The sequence below is a fragment of the Gracilinanus agilis genome, chromosome 4 (assembly GCF_016433145.1).
Source record: "Gracilinanus agilis isolate LMUSP501 chromosome 4, AgileGrace, whole genome shotgun sequence".
Taxonomy (NCBI): domain Eukaryota; kingdom Metazoa; phylum Chordata; class Mammalia; order Didelphimorphia; family Didelphidae; genus Gracilinanus; species Gracilinanus agilis.
Genome location: NC_058133.1, coordinates 415,557,715 through 415,570,619, shown reverse-complemented (window position 1 = coordinate 415,570,619; position 12,905 = coordinate 415,557,715). Strand labels below are relative to the sequence as shown.

The 12,905-nt window shown below is 33.7% G+C and overlaps 1 pseudogene; it reads left to right on the top strand.

Annotated features, from left to right (window-relative positions):
- Positions 1-545: 545 nt before the first annotated feature.
- On the top strand, positions 546-8,993 carry LOC123246645 (annotated as a pseudogene).
- Positions 8,994-12,905: the final 3,912 nt, after the last annotated feature.

Below are 12,905 nucleotides of genomic sequence, written 5' to 3'. Positions count from 1 at the left end.
CAAAGATCATAACCCCCAGTCATGGTGCCATGATTCTTTTACTCAGTCCTTCTCTGGCATGCTAGCCCCAATCTTTCCTGTCCTTCTTATCTCATGCTCTCTCTCTAGTTGCTAGTCTCCCTAGATTAATATAGCACTGGTTGAATGATGGTGATGTGAGAGAAATATAGCCAAGTTTGTAGCAAGGTCTTTCCACAAGATTGGTCGACTCAAACTCTGTTCAATCCAGAAGTAAGAAAAGAATTTTAATTGAAGTATAAGTGGTTTTTTTGGTGGTATAATAGCTACCGGAATAATCTGGGAGCTAATCAAGTAACTTTAGGGCTGATGGATAAACCCACGGGTTAGTAGAGTGATCTCTTTGGAGCTGATAGTATAGAGTAGCAGCTCTTCTATAGAGTGGGAGCTTCCACCAAGGAGTGGCAGCTTTCACACCTTGTGGATCAGAGTTGGTATATATATTGCAGTCTGGTAACTTAGCATCTCCCTTTCCAAACTCAGGTAGAGGTATATTTTGGTATTTGTTACCATAGGGAATAAGGAGCATGTGCAAGATTGGGGGATTATTCTGGAATGCCAGAGTCCCCAGTGAGCAGGCTCCATGTTGCCCTTCTAGAGTAGGAACATGGTTGTGGGGATATAGTACACTGGAGAACTGCTATTGGTAAATAATTATTTCCAAGAACACAAAGTTGATTCCTAGTGTAGAATGTTACAGATCCAGTACACAAAGTAAATAATTGAGCAATCTACAATTCATGCTTGACTAATGCTAAAACCACAGGTTTTTCATTTGATGTTTAATTAGTGTAAACTAGTGACAATTCCAAGATTTCAGAGTACAAGGGTCTCATTACTATTACTGTCCCTTATTTGACCACTGTCAGCCCGCATCAGCGGGACTCCAAGAATAGTCATTAATGGTTCAATTAATTCAATGACAACTTTTCATGACAACTCCAATGAGATATTTATAAATGGAACAGGATGCCTCTGAAGATTATGGGTTTTCTTTCTTTAGAAATCTTCAGATAAAGACTGGATGACCATTTTGGGGGGTATATTGTAGGAGAAAGGAGATCGTAGTTAGGAATTTGTAAGGAAGGAGAGAGATGGATTAGATTAAATGCCTGGACACTGAGATCTTTTCCAAGTCCAAAATTTTGAGATTCTGTGATTAATTCTATTTATATGCTTTAGATTTACATAATTAAAAAAACTTTTGGATGAAATAAAAAAGAAATCCAACCAGTATTGTGTAATTAAAATTTGAACTCTAGAACTACAATTCCAAGAACCCAACTTCTCTGCTCATGTTATGTGCTGATGTAGGGAGGATATAAGTTTTGTGTAGCCCCACCTCTGCTCTGCTCTTCCTGCGATCAGGAGGTGGTGTGAGGAGAGAGCCAGGAGAGTTTTGCTCATGTAGTCTTAATTTTGTTAAATAATTAGGGCTTTTTTATTTGTATTTCCCTTTTATTCCTTCTACTTCAAGCAATTATTAATAAACTTTATAAAATATAATTCTTGGACTTTTGGATATTAATTTAAATCCTACATTTATGGCAACCAGAAGTCTGGAATTTAGGACCCTTACTAAGTGAGTAGATTAATTTGAAAAAACTGTGTTTTTCTTCTTCTGTGGCCTTCTTGCCTCCACTCCTAATCAGGGGAATTCCAGCTACTTCTGCTACTGCTGCTGCAACTCCTGCTACTGCTGCTGCTACCACCTGTTGCTTCTGCCTCCCTAGCTAACTGCCTGAGAATCTTTGCCAAGCCTGCAGCTACCTCCCACTGCCGATTGCCCACATGAGAGTCATTTGGATGGAGAAGGTGAGATCTAAATCCCATTTTCTCCTCTTACACTGAAAGCAGCTGGATTGCTCACTGCAACCTGATAAGCCAGGGTGTGTGTGTGTATTTGTGTGTGTGTACACTTCCTACCTTTGTGACTGTGGGCAAATTATTTAAACTCCATTGCCTAGTCATTACCACTCTTCTGCTTTAGAACCAATATGCTTATTGATTCCAAGACAGAAAGTAACAGATTAATAATAATAATAATCTCTTCATCCAAGAACTGTTCATATCTTTTGACCATTTATCTATTGGGGAATGACTTGCATTCTTATAAATTTGACTTAGTTCTCTAAATATTTGAGAAATGAGGGTGTTGTTAGAGACATTTGCTATAAAAATGATTTCACAGTTTGTTGTTTGTATTCCAATTGGGGTTGGATTAGTTTTGTTTATGCAAAAAGTGTTTTAATTTATTGTATTCAAAGTTATCTGTTTATATCTCATAATGTTATCTCTTTCTTGTTTGTTCATAAATTCTTCCCTTGACCATAATTGTCAAAGTACATTATTTTGTGAGTAGTTGCCCTTTACAAGAAAATTGAAGGAATAACTTCACAAAAAGGTGTTATAAAAACTACACAGATGATTTGTGATTTCTTCAATGTAAGCTATTCAGCTATAAGAACTAATACCATACTGACAGATTTATCTTTTCTCTGATCTTAATAGATAAGCCCTAGGATATTATACATAGAGACTGAGTGATTTGACCAAGGTGAGTAACACCAGTCAGAGGTAGGATTGGAACTTATGTATCTTGCCTCCTATTGTAGCACTCTAGCCCCTAAGCCATACTACTTCTTTGTAACTATCCACTAATCTTATCTGTTGTCTTTGTAGCAACTTTAAAGTTTTGGAGGATGTTAGACTATAGCTAAATTATCAACAAATAAAATATCTCTGGTAAATTGCTTATCAGATCTGTAAGGCAGTGTTATTATGTTCAAATACTCAAGCCAATCCAAGATCTTATGCAGATTCTAATGAGCCCATGACAACTCCACTTTATATGTTCACCTAGGGGCACTCACTCAGTGAGCAGAGGATATTTTTGCTTTTTCTTGATATCCAAGAATAACAATGGAGAACTCCAATGGAAAATAACTACTCTCTGTCACTTTTAATTACTATGTGACCAACTCATTTTCTTTTTGGATGGGTAGTTCTTTGATATCACATTTTAATCTATGTATCCTTCATGTTCCCATGTCCATAATGTAATACAGCCTCTTTATATCCACCATGTGTTTTTTCCATTGACATTTGAATGGTTCTAATTTTTAATTCTTCCAATGCTGTGGTATTCCATGTTTCCTAGCCACATAATACTGAAAAAAATATTGATTTGAAGAGATAGGCCTTTGTCTCAAGAAGAACTTTAGAAACTTTAAGAGAATTATGCAATTTCCTATGAATGTTTCAGTATGCTATTCATATTTTGTTGAGTTTGAGGCCCAACTACCTGAATTTTTTTACATTGTCATCTATCATCTATTTAGGTATCTATCTATGTATCCAACTATATTTATATTTATCATCTGTATAGATAAATAGATATAGATATATGCATGTATCCATGTCTTTAGGTTATTGTACAAGTTTGTCTACTATTATATCTTTTAAAGAATTCTTTATAGTAGTTCTTGCTACTTTGCTCGTGAAGAACACAGCAACTTTCCCTGCCTAATCCCAGGAGAAAACAATTTGTACAAGCAACAAAAAGATGATACTTATTGGAAACTGTTAAGAATAAAAATTTTCCTTCATACAAAGCAAAAATGTGATGAAGGGAATTCTTCCACATTTGAATTTTGGAAAGATTGTAATTGGGATTTGTCTTTGCCCTTGAGATAACATGAGCAGGCCCCTGGACAGTTCAGTGTTTCATTAGGCATTCCTTCAAACAGGCTCATGTGTGATACAAACCTTTACCTTTTATGCCAATGAGGACAAATTGTAAAATAGGAGAAATTATGTCTCAAAGAAGATATTTAGGCAGAAAATGAATGAAGCTGCTTGTGAGATTACATTTCCCTACAAGTGGCTGGAGAACCCAAGTTGCAAAAGTGAAAAAAAATTTCAACAAGTTAACAATCTTTATGAAAAAGAATGTGGACATTCTGACTGAAGAATATTTTGAGCACATCAAGAAAGCTATGTGGGCAGTTGATGACTTAAAAGAATCTTGAAAGTCAATGGCTCCTACAATGGCATTGGCCCAGGAGATGTGTATGGGGTGACATCTGGAGATTGTGCAGTGTGGCTGGTTAAAGCAGGAGCTTCCATTGTGGAAATGAAGTGCCTTTTTATTTTCCAAACTTCACAAAACCAAATAAGACCAGCATTTCCATATACAAAGTAAAAGTAGAGTGTACAAAAAAGAATTCACTTATCTCTTATATAATTACCTTATTTGTCTTCATATCTACATTCTAAATTCAGTCCACAAGCATCCCAGCCTCTCCTCACACTCCCTTCATCACAGAAGGGTATACAAAGTTTGATAACTTTCTGGGAGTGATTCGAAATTGCTTTCCAAAATGGCTAGGTCAGTGAACAACAATTTCAAACCTAAGATTAGTTTAAGAACTGTGAAACTCATGAAAGAGGCTACCAGAATAAAAACATGTTTGATGACACAGCCATTATCTTACTTAGCATACTCCAGACTGTGGCAAACAAAGATACAGGGACAGCCTCACCCAGAATTCCAGGGGACCCCCCTGGAAACCTTGGATGAGGGGGCAGTTGAGAAGAGTTGGCAGTTGCTTTCTGGAGGTTGAAGTGAGCACTTGACAACATATACGTTCCTCCTTTATTTGAGTAATTTAAATATACTTATATCCTAAAGGTTCTATGAAGCAAGAATTTTAAATGTTACTGTATCTACTCACATCTTATTTTTCAAAGATGTTTACAAGATCACAGACAAATCATTTCTAACCAACATGTCAATAAGAGAATATCTTAATCTGACTGTGTACATGTTTTTATCTCACATAAATATTTCCTCTACATACAATTACAGATATTACAGATTTTGAAGTATTTTTAGATATATAGATAATTTAGGTCTCAGGAAACTATACTCAGAAATCTTGAGTAATGGGGGAAAAATAAAATGGTTATCATCATCATTATTTTCTTGCAGGGTGCTTAATTTATCACTTCACTTTGCACATACAGGTCCTACCTTATGTTGTGTTTTCTTTCAGCTTGCTGAAAAAGAAGGCAGAGTTGACAATAATGAGCCTCTGTGAAAGAGACCCAGCCAAATTACAGAAGTCTCTTCACTGAAATTGCTTGTGCAGCTTTCAGTCTGCCTTCTGAAGATGTTTACAAAAAGCCTAAATATCTCTTTAACACAGTGAATATCAATCTGTTCTTCTCAAGTCTTGATTTAACTGTCATTTTGCCACTTTTGAACTCCATATAAGGACTTTTAAATTCTTGCTCCTCTCATTAATTCAACACCAATAAGCAGTCATGTCTCAGCTTGATTGCATTGTAGGATGGAGCAAATAAAGTAATTACAATGTACCCAACGACTTTCCTTTGATTTCTTTCCTCTGAAAAGCAAAATTGGTTTAAATAGGACACACTTGGACATTCTATGTACTTTTTCTACATTTTATACTTTTAAAGGATCCTCAGTAGTCATAATGATCTCGACACTGACTATAAATATTCAAGGCCAATGCAGACAATCAATGAAATATTAAGTTCCTTTGGGATAGAGACTGTCTTTTTCAATTTAACATGTATTTATTAAGTGTCTACTATGGGGATAGCACCGTGCTTAGGACTGAGGATACTAAGACAAAGCAAAAACATCTTTATACCATCCATAGTACTTAGCAAAGTATTTTCTATGTAGTAGATGCTAAAAACGTTGATTTGACTTCATCAAATCTTTTTATGATATTTATGGGTTATGATGAGATAGTGGGAGGAATAATGAATGAGATGAATGACCTTCATATGAATTCAAAGTAAAAGTAATACATTCAGATGATGCTAAGTTGAAGAAAACAAAAGGTAGAGCAGTGAGTATTTGTAGCCCTAGTAGAATTTTAGGTGGGGAGGAGCAATAGGAGAGAGAGAAATAAGGCAGAGAGTAGTGAGAAAACTGTGATTGCAGTCATGTCTGATCTTACACTATTATTAACTATTAACTATTATACTACTATTTATATTATAATATATGATTAATTATGAACTATTACACTATTATAAACACACATTACATGGGTGTTTTAATATACCTAGCTGTGGAGTTATGGCTATGGGGCTATGTTGCTCTGAATGATGAATTATTCAAAGAAAAAAATTTAAAACATAGCCCATTACATATAGTCAGCCTCCTACCCCAGACTATATGTCCATCTTTTTCTGACAAACCACTCTATACTCGAATTGGGTGAATCAAAAGTTTAGAGAAAGGTCCTAAAAGGATAATGATATGGGAGTGTATAGATCTTTGTGTTTAACCTTAGGTAAGTCACACTTTCATCATAAATAAAATGAGATAGCTTAACTAAATGATGGCATTTAAGGTCCCTCCTAGCTCTAACATCTGATTAAAGTTATGTTTTATTTTTATTTAGGTAACCCCAGGTACCCTAAACATTTTGTTAACTTAATAAATATTTAAAAGCATTATTTTCCCTTATAAAAAGAAGTTTTTACTTAATTTACCTGCTCAGAGGACATCCTGGTGCCTCCACTGGCCTGGACCAAGAATCCTGAGAAAAAAATAAAGAAAGTGAATTGAGCCCCACCCTCAAAAAATAATGTTTTGTGGAAAATATATAGTATGCTTTGGAGGATGAACATTTGATTAAATGAATAGCAGTTATAACATTTGTAAAAGATATGCAAATCATAACCTACCATTTTCCCTACTTCAAAGATTATTAATAACTAACAATATGGCATTAAGCAGGTCTCAAGAGTAGTAGTTACGCAGCTCTGGGTCAGAACAATGGTTAATTACATATTCCGAGATATGAAATTATTTTCTTTTCCCCCATTTGGTTGGAGAGTCAGAGATTCAAAACAGGTTTTCTAGTTCCAAACTCAGGGTTCCTTCCATGACGAAAAAATTTCCAGAAATGAGAAATCATTGGTCTTTTCCTCTATCTTGTCATAGGCCCTTCTAAAGGTCTTTTAATACTTTAGTAATGAAGCTTCCTCCTTTAATCCCCCTACATCACCAGTGAATCAACAAGCACTTCTAAGGTTCCTACAATGTACCCACCATTGTGCTAGTATACTCCAAGAAGTAAATGTTCTATGCTCAATGTGAATGAAATAGAAAGCAGGCAGAAATGGAAGACAGGGAACTTGGGGGTGGGAAGAGATCTTTTTATCTCCCAGTTCAGTCTTTGCAATGGGGTTTCATTTCTTGGTTTGAACTTTTTCACATATAAGAACAAAAAATGACTTGTAAATCAAATATAAAAGATGGGAGATTATCCTCTGATTTGTATTATCCTTTCTTCTATTTTCCTCTATCATTGTGGATAATAGTTAACTATCCTTGAAGGAGGCACTGAAGTCTAGTGTTAGAATATTGTAAGACTGCAGTTTCAAATCTCCAGGAATTCCTGGTTTAGAGTCTCAAGGGAAATAACAGGGAAAAACTACAGATGAGGAAAAAATATAGATGAGGAAAAGGCTTTAAATTATACTATGCAGCAGCCATCCTCAAAATTACTAGCTACTGGTTATAAAATAGAACAATGGAACAAACTATTTAAGAGATAATCAGAAAAACTGAATTTGAGAACCCAATGTTCCATAATATGAGAATATAAATTAATTGGAAGAGAAATATTGATTTACCATAGTGTAAAACATGGGATAGAAGAAAAAAAAGATGATTTTGGAATCACAGGGCCTAAGTTCAAATCTTAACTCTGTTATTGTACAAATAACTTAATTTCTCTAGATCTCAGTTGTCATTTCTGGAAAATATGAGGAATGGACTATATAGCCTCAATGTTTCCTTTTATATCTAAATTTATGATTTAAAAAAATTAAAATACCAACATCTTAAAACATAGATTTTAATAAGCTTAAAATGGAAATTAAAAATAGGAGGGCTATAATTTCTGAATATCATAAAGAGCCAGGCAAATTTTTGCATTAATTAATATATCTGGCCCTTCTAAAAAAAATTAGAAGAGAAAAATTGGGAAATTTTTACAGTTATTGCCAGGAGGTGGGTTGGGAATTCTTAATTAAATGAGGAAGAGTAAATCATGATTAAAAATAAATAATTTGATTACATGAAATTAAAAGCTTTTGTATGAATAAAAGCAGTAACACTAGGAAAAAGAAGGAAGCAATTGATTTGCTTAAAAAATCTTTGAATCAAATATCTTTAATTTTAAAGATTCTACTATCCAGGATAAATCAGGAACCAACCCAAGTATATAAAGAAGCCCAAGAATCACTCTCTAAAGGATATGCACAAATAGCTCTGGAAGAAGAAACATAGTTTTGCCTTTTTTTTGTGTCTCCAGGACTTGGCATATAGTAAGTACTTAATAAATGTTGCTGCCAGTGATGATAATGATGAATAAGCATATGAAATATTGCTCCAAATTACTAATAATATAAATCAATAACAAATATAAATAATAATTACTCTGAGGTTGTACTTTACCCAGTAAATTGGGTATGCTTTTAAAAAATGAGAATATAAAATATTAGAGGAGTGCAAAGAAACTCTTAAGTACAAAACCAGAACTGTGATCTTACTGACTTTTTTCTCCTTTAAAAAAAAATTTAGCACAGGAGATATACCAAATATTGTAGACATTAAGAAAGTACGAGGAGAGCCCTGTGACTGTCTACATGTCATCTTTTGCTGTCACCACTTAATCAGAATATTTGCTCTTTATACCATAATTCTTTTATTTTTTGGAGTGCCTCATTATTTTAATATGTTGCAACATGCTTATGCCTACCTTGTTCCTTGCCAGTGCCCTGTGTGTGATAATCATCTTCATTTTTTCAGAGGCAATAGTGGTTCAGATCTCAGTACTTTAAAGAACTATCAGCACAACGTTTATATTGAAAAGATGGGATTTTGTGGTTATGGGAATCTTGGAGTCAGAAAGTGAGCTTTGGGTTTTTATTAAGGCAATCTACATGTCTCTTTCCCTACTTTCTATTTATGAACTCAATTGACTACATATTTGTGTTATTATATATATATGTATATATATATATATATATATATATATATATATATACTATTAGAAAAGGTCTATACCCATGTTGGCAAACCTATAACATGCATACTGGAAAGGGCTGCTCCCTTCCCCCTCTCCACACGCCTGAGGACATTTCTCATATTACCATCCCTCTGCCAAGCAGCCCAATAGAAATGTTTTCTCCCTTCCCTATCTGGGGTAAGACAGGAACAGGGGGTTCACATGAAGTGTGAGGGTTGGCATTTGGACACTCAGTCTCTAAAAGGTTCACCATCACTGGTCTACACTACATATATTAGATTCATATTGACAGTGGCATGACAGACATCATCTATTTGGTCTTTTACTTATGTTGATTTATAGACCAAACACCCTTGAATATTTGTGTAACATGAGGTTTAATATTATCAACCTAAAGCCATCTTTGAACAGTGATATCTACAGGATCCTACCATTCATAATGAATTCCTCTTTGGCTTAGATTTTGTCCATCAGAAAAGTAAATACTTTTGTTGAATACATATCCTGCTATTTTATTCATCACTAATGTTGATTATTAAAGGGTCATTAAGCAGTTATTTCTATTGCTCTATGTTCCAAGGAAACTTGAATTTTATTAATACATAGAGGGTAAAAACAAGAACATTATTAGAAAATTACTGAAGGATGTCAAAGACAAATAGAGAAATGCAATATATATCAAAGTATTTAGGTCAATTTTGATAATAGCAAAGAACTAGAAGCAAGTATTTGCTCTTTAACTAGGGAATGGCTTGACAACTATAATAAATATATAAATGTAAAGGGATATTACTGTGTTGTAAGAAATGATGACAGTGAGGAATACAGAAAAGCCTGAGAATATATGAACTGATGCAAAGTGAAGTAAGTAGAATTTTAAAAAATAAAGACAATGTTAAAGGAGGAGGAAGGAGTAAGCATTTATTTAGGACAATAAAAAGGACAATAATAGCTAATGTTTATTAAGTGCTTACTATGTACTAGGCATTGGGCTAAGCACTTTACAAACATTAATATGATCCTCACAAAAAAAAAAATCCTGTGATTTCGGTGCTGTCATTATCTTCTTTTATAGGTGAAAAAACTGAAGCAGTCAGAAGTTGTGACTTCATCAAGACTTACAATTAAGAAGTAACTAAGGTTGGATTTAAACTCAGTTGTTCCTGATTCCATAATCAATGTTCTATTCAAAGTATCCCCAAGTTTCATCTAATAAAACAGAAACAGTATTAATGGAAAGAAAAAAGAAATAAAGTAAAACCTAAACTGAATACTGTGGAATTATAATAACCAAGTTGTTTTTTTATAAAGAATAGAAAAAAGTTACTTCTTTCTTTTTTTACACAGGGACCAAACTTGATTGATATGTTTGGATTAGTTTTGATGAAGTACATTTCCTTTTCCATTTTCTTTTTTTATTCTTTGCTTTAAGGAATGATTCTTTAAATATGGGGGAAGAGGATTATATCAGAAAAGGAAGATGATATCAAAATATATCAATACAGTTGCAATAAATTAAAAGTGAGAAGATGACTCTCATTATATCTAAAAAGAGTGGGGAAAGTTCATAAACAGCATCAATGCAGCTAATTTTGGTTGCTTGTGGGAGAGATATTATCTTTAGGGACTTGGGGAAAGGCATGGTGGTGAGAGAAAGAAGATTATCCCAAAAAATTAGGAGGAAGCAAAACTTACAAGCAGCCAGCCCACAACAAGTTTTAAGGCTAAGGAAGGAAACTAAAGAATAAGATCCAAGGAAAATCAGGGAGGAGAAATTAAAATTCTAAAAAAGATAACTTTCCCCCAAAAAATCCCCTTTTATTTACAGCTCACTGTAGATTTTATTATTTTTTGCCTTGAAGTCTCCAGTATAAGAAAGATGACAAGGATTTTAGTTTCAGTACTTTTATCAGAAGAGGAAATAAAGCTGTAAAAAGCATTTTACCTTAGAAGCTTTCATTACTTAAAGATAAGACATAGGGAATGCCCATGAAGCATCAAAAAGCACCAATGGAGTTTTTAGCAACAATATTAGGATTGTTTTACAATACCCATCTGACAGGTTCAGGTCTTTTTTCTATATTATGTTTGAGTTTGCATATTTCCTGGACTATGCTAGGGGAAATCAGCTTCATTTTTCTTTTTTTCCTACCAAAAAGATACTTCAAAGGCATCATTTATGTCCAGTTAGTAGGATAATAATGTACAGTTTTGGGATACTCGAGAAGACAAAAGGATATTTCCCTATAGGCTTGAAAAAGAGACGACATTTTCTTAGTTCATTGTATATGAAAGGCGGAACTGATAATAAATTATTGTAGAAATGCTCTTAGGGTTTCTGGTAAGTGTCTGTTGATTGACTATAACTATAAATTCTCATCAACAGTAATGATTAAACTGTCATATTTGTACTCTAACACCCTATTCCTAATGATGAGGTAGGAATAACATTTACAAGGGGAAAGTTGGGAAAAGCATCTGAATCAAGTATATACAGAGGAAATCTGTAGCAGGGATGAAACAATCTTGGAAGCATTAATAAATCATTTCATAAAATATGTCAGAAGGGAAAGATAATAAAGATATGGAGATGATCATTATTCAAAAAATGTGTATGAAGAGATTTCAGTAACTGTTGATCCATATCTATTTTTTCATCTGTATAAAATCTCTAAGAACCAGGATGATAAAATGGATACAGATCTGACCTTGAAAAACAAGACCTGGGGCCTGACTGAAACACTGACTTTGTGGCATTTAGCATGACCATTTAACTTCTCAGTGCTCTCAAACCACTAGTTATAGAAAAGGGACTAAACTAAATTGGTAGACAGTTTCCTCATCTGAACATACTCCATAACAATGAAACCACATATCTACTCCCTGTTTGAGATAAAAATTTAATGAGAATACTCTACATATATATGAAGGAATTTAATGGAAATATGAAAAGGGAACAGGCTTTCAAACACTTTTCTAGAGCATATTACAATTAATTGAAAGTTGCAGCTAATGCAAAATCATGGTTTGTTGATTGATTAGAAAACAAATTTGAGTCTCTAGAGAAAGGTATTCTTAAAGGTTTTCCTCCAAAAATAAATATTTCATCTATGAATGAGCATTTAATAAACATGCTCTATGTGACTTAATGAAAGTATACATATCTTAAAATCATATAAAATTCTTTGATATTTTATATTGACAATCACACAGGAAGACATGGAGATCCCCCAAAGGGGTTTCACATGAAAGAAATGTAGATTTAAAATGAAAGGTTTCCCTATAATTTATGAGGTCCTAAAAAGATGGACCTTTTCATGAATGACACTCAAAAGAGAAAAATGTCTATTGTCTGAACATGTAGTTGGACAGCCAAATGATTTAGTTTGTATAAGGGGACTAATACCTCGGATAAGCCAAATAAATAAAAAGGTAACAGTGAGGTTTATGGTAGGGTTACATAGGATGAGGCATATTTCCAATAATGGAATTTATTTCAGAAGTATAGCAAAGGTTATCACCCAAGAAATATATAAGAGGAAAATCAGACATATTGTCAGTAGGAAAAGAAATAACAAAAGTAAAAAAAAATGGAGTCTAGCATTAGTATCTACAAAATGTAAAATGTTCCAGACTGCTGAGGTTCTTAATTTGGAATCTATGAACTTTAACTGTTTTCCAATATTTGACTTGATTTATAATACTCTGTATTTTTATGACTACCAAAGAGGTACATAACACAAAAAAAATGTTTTAAAGTTGAGAACTGCTGACCTAGAGAAAGGCTTCCATAACACT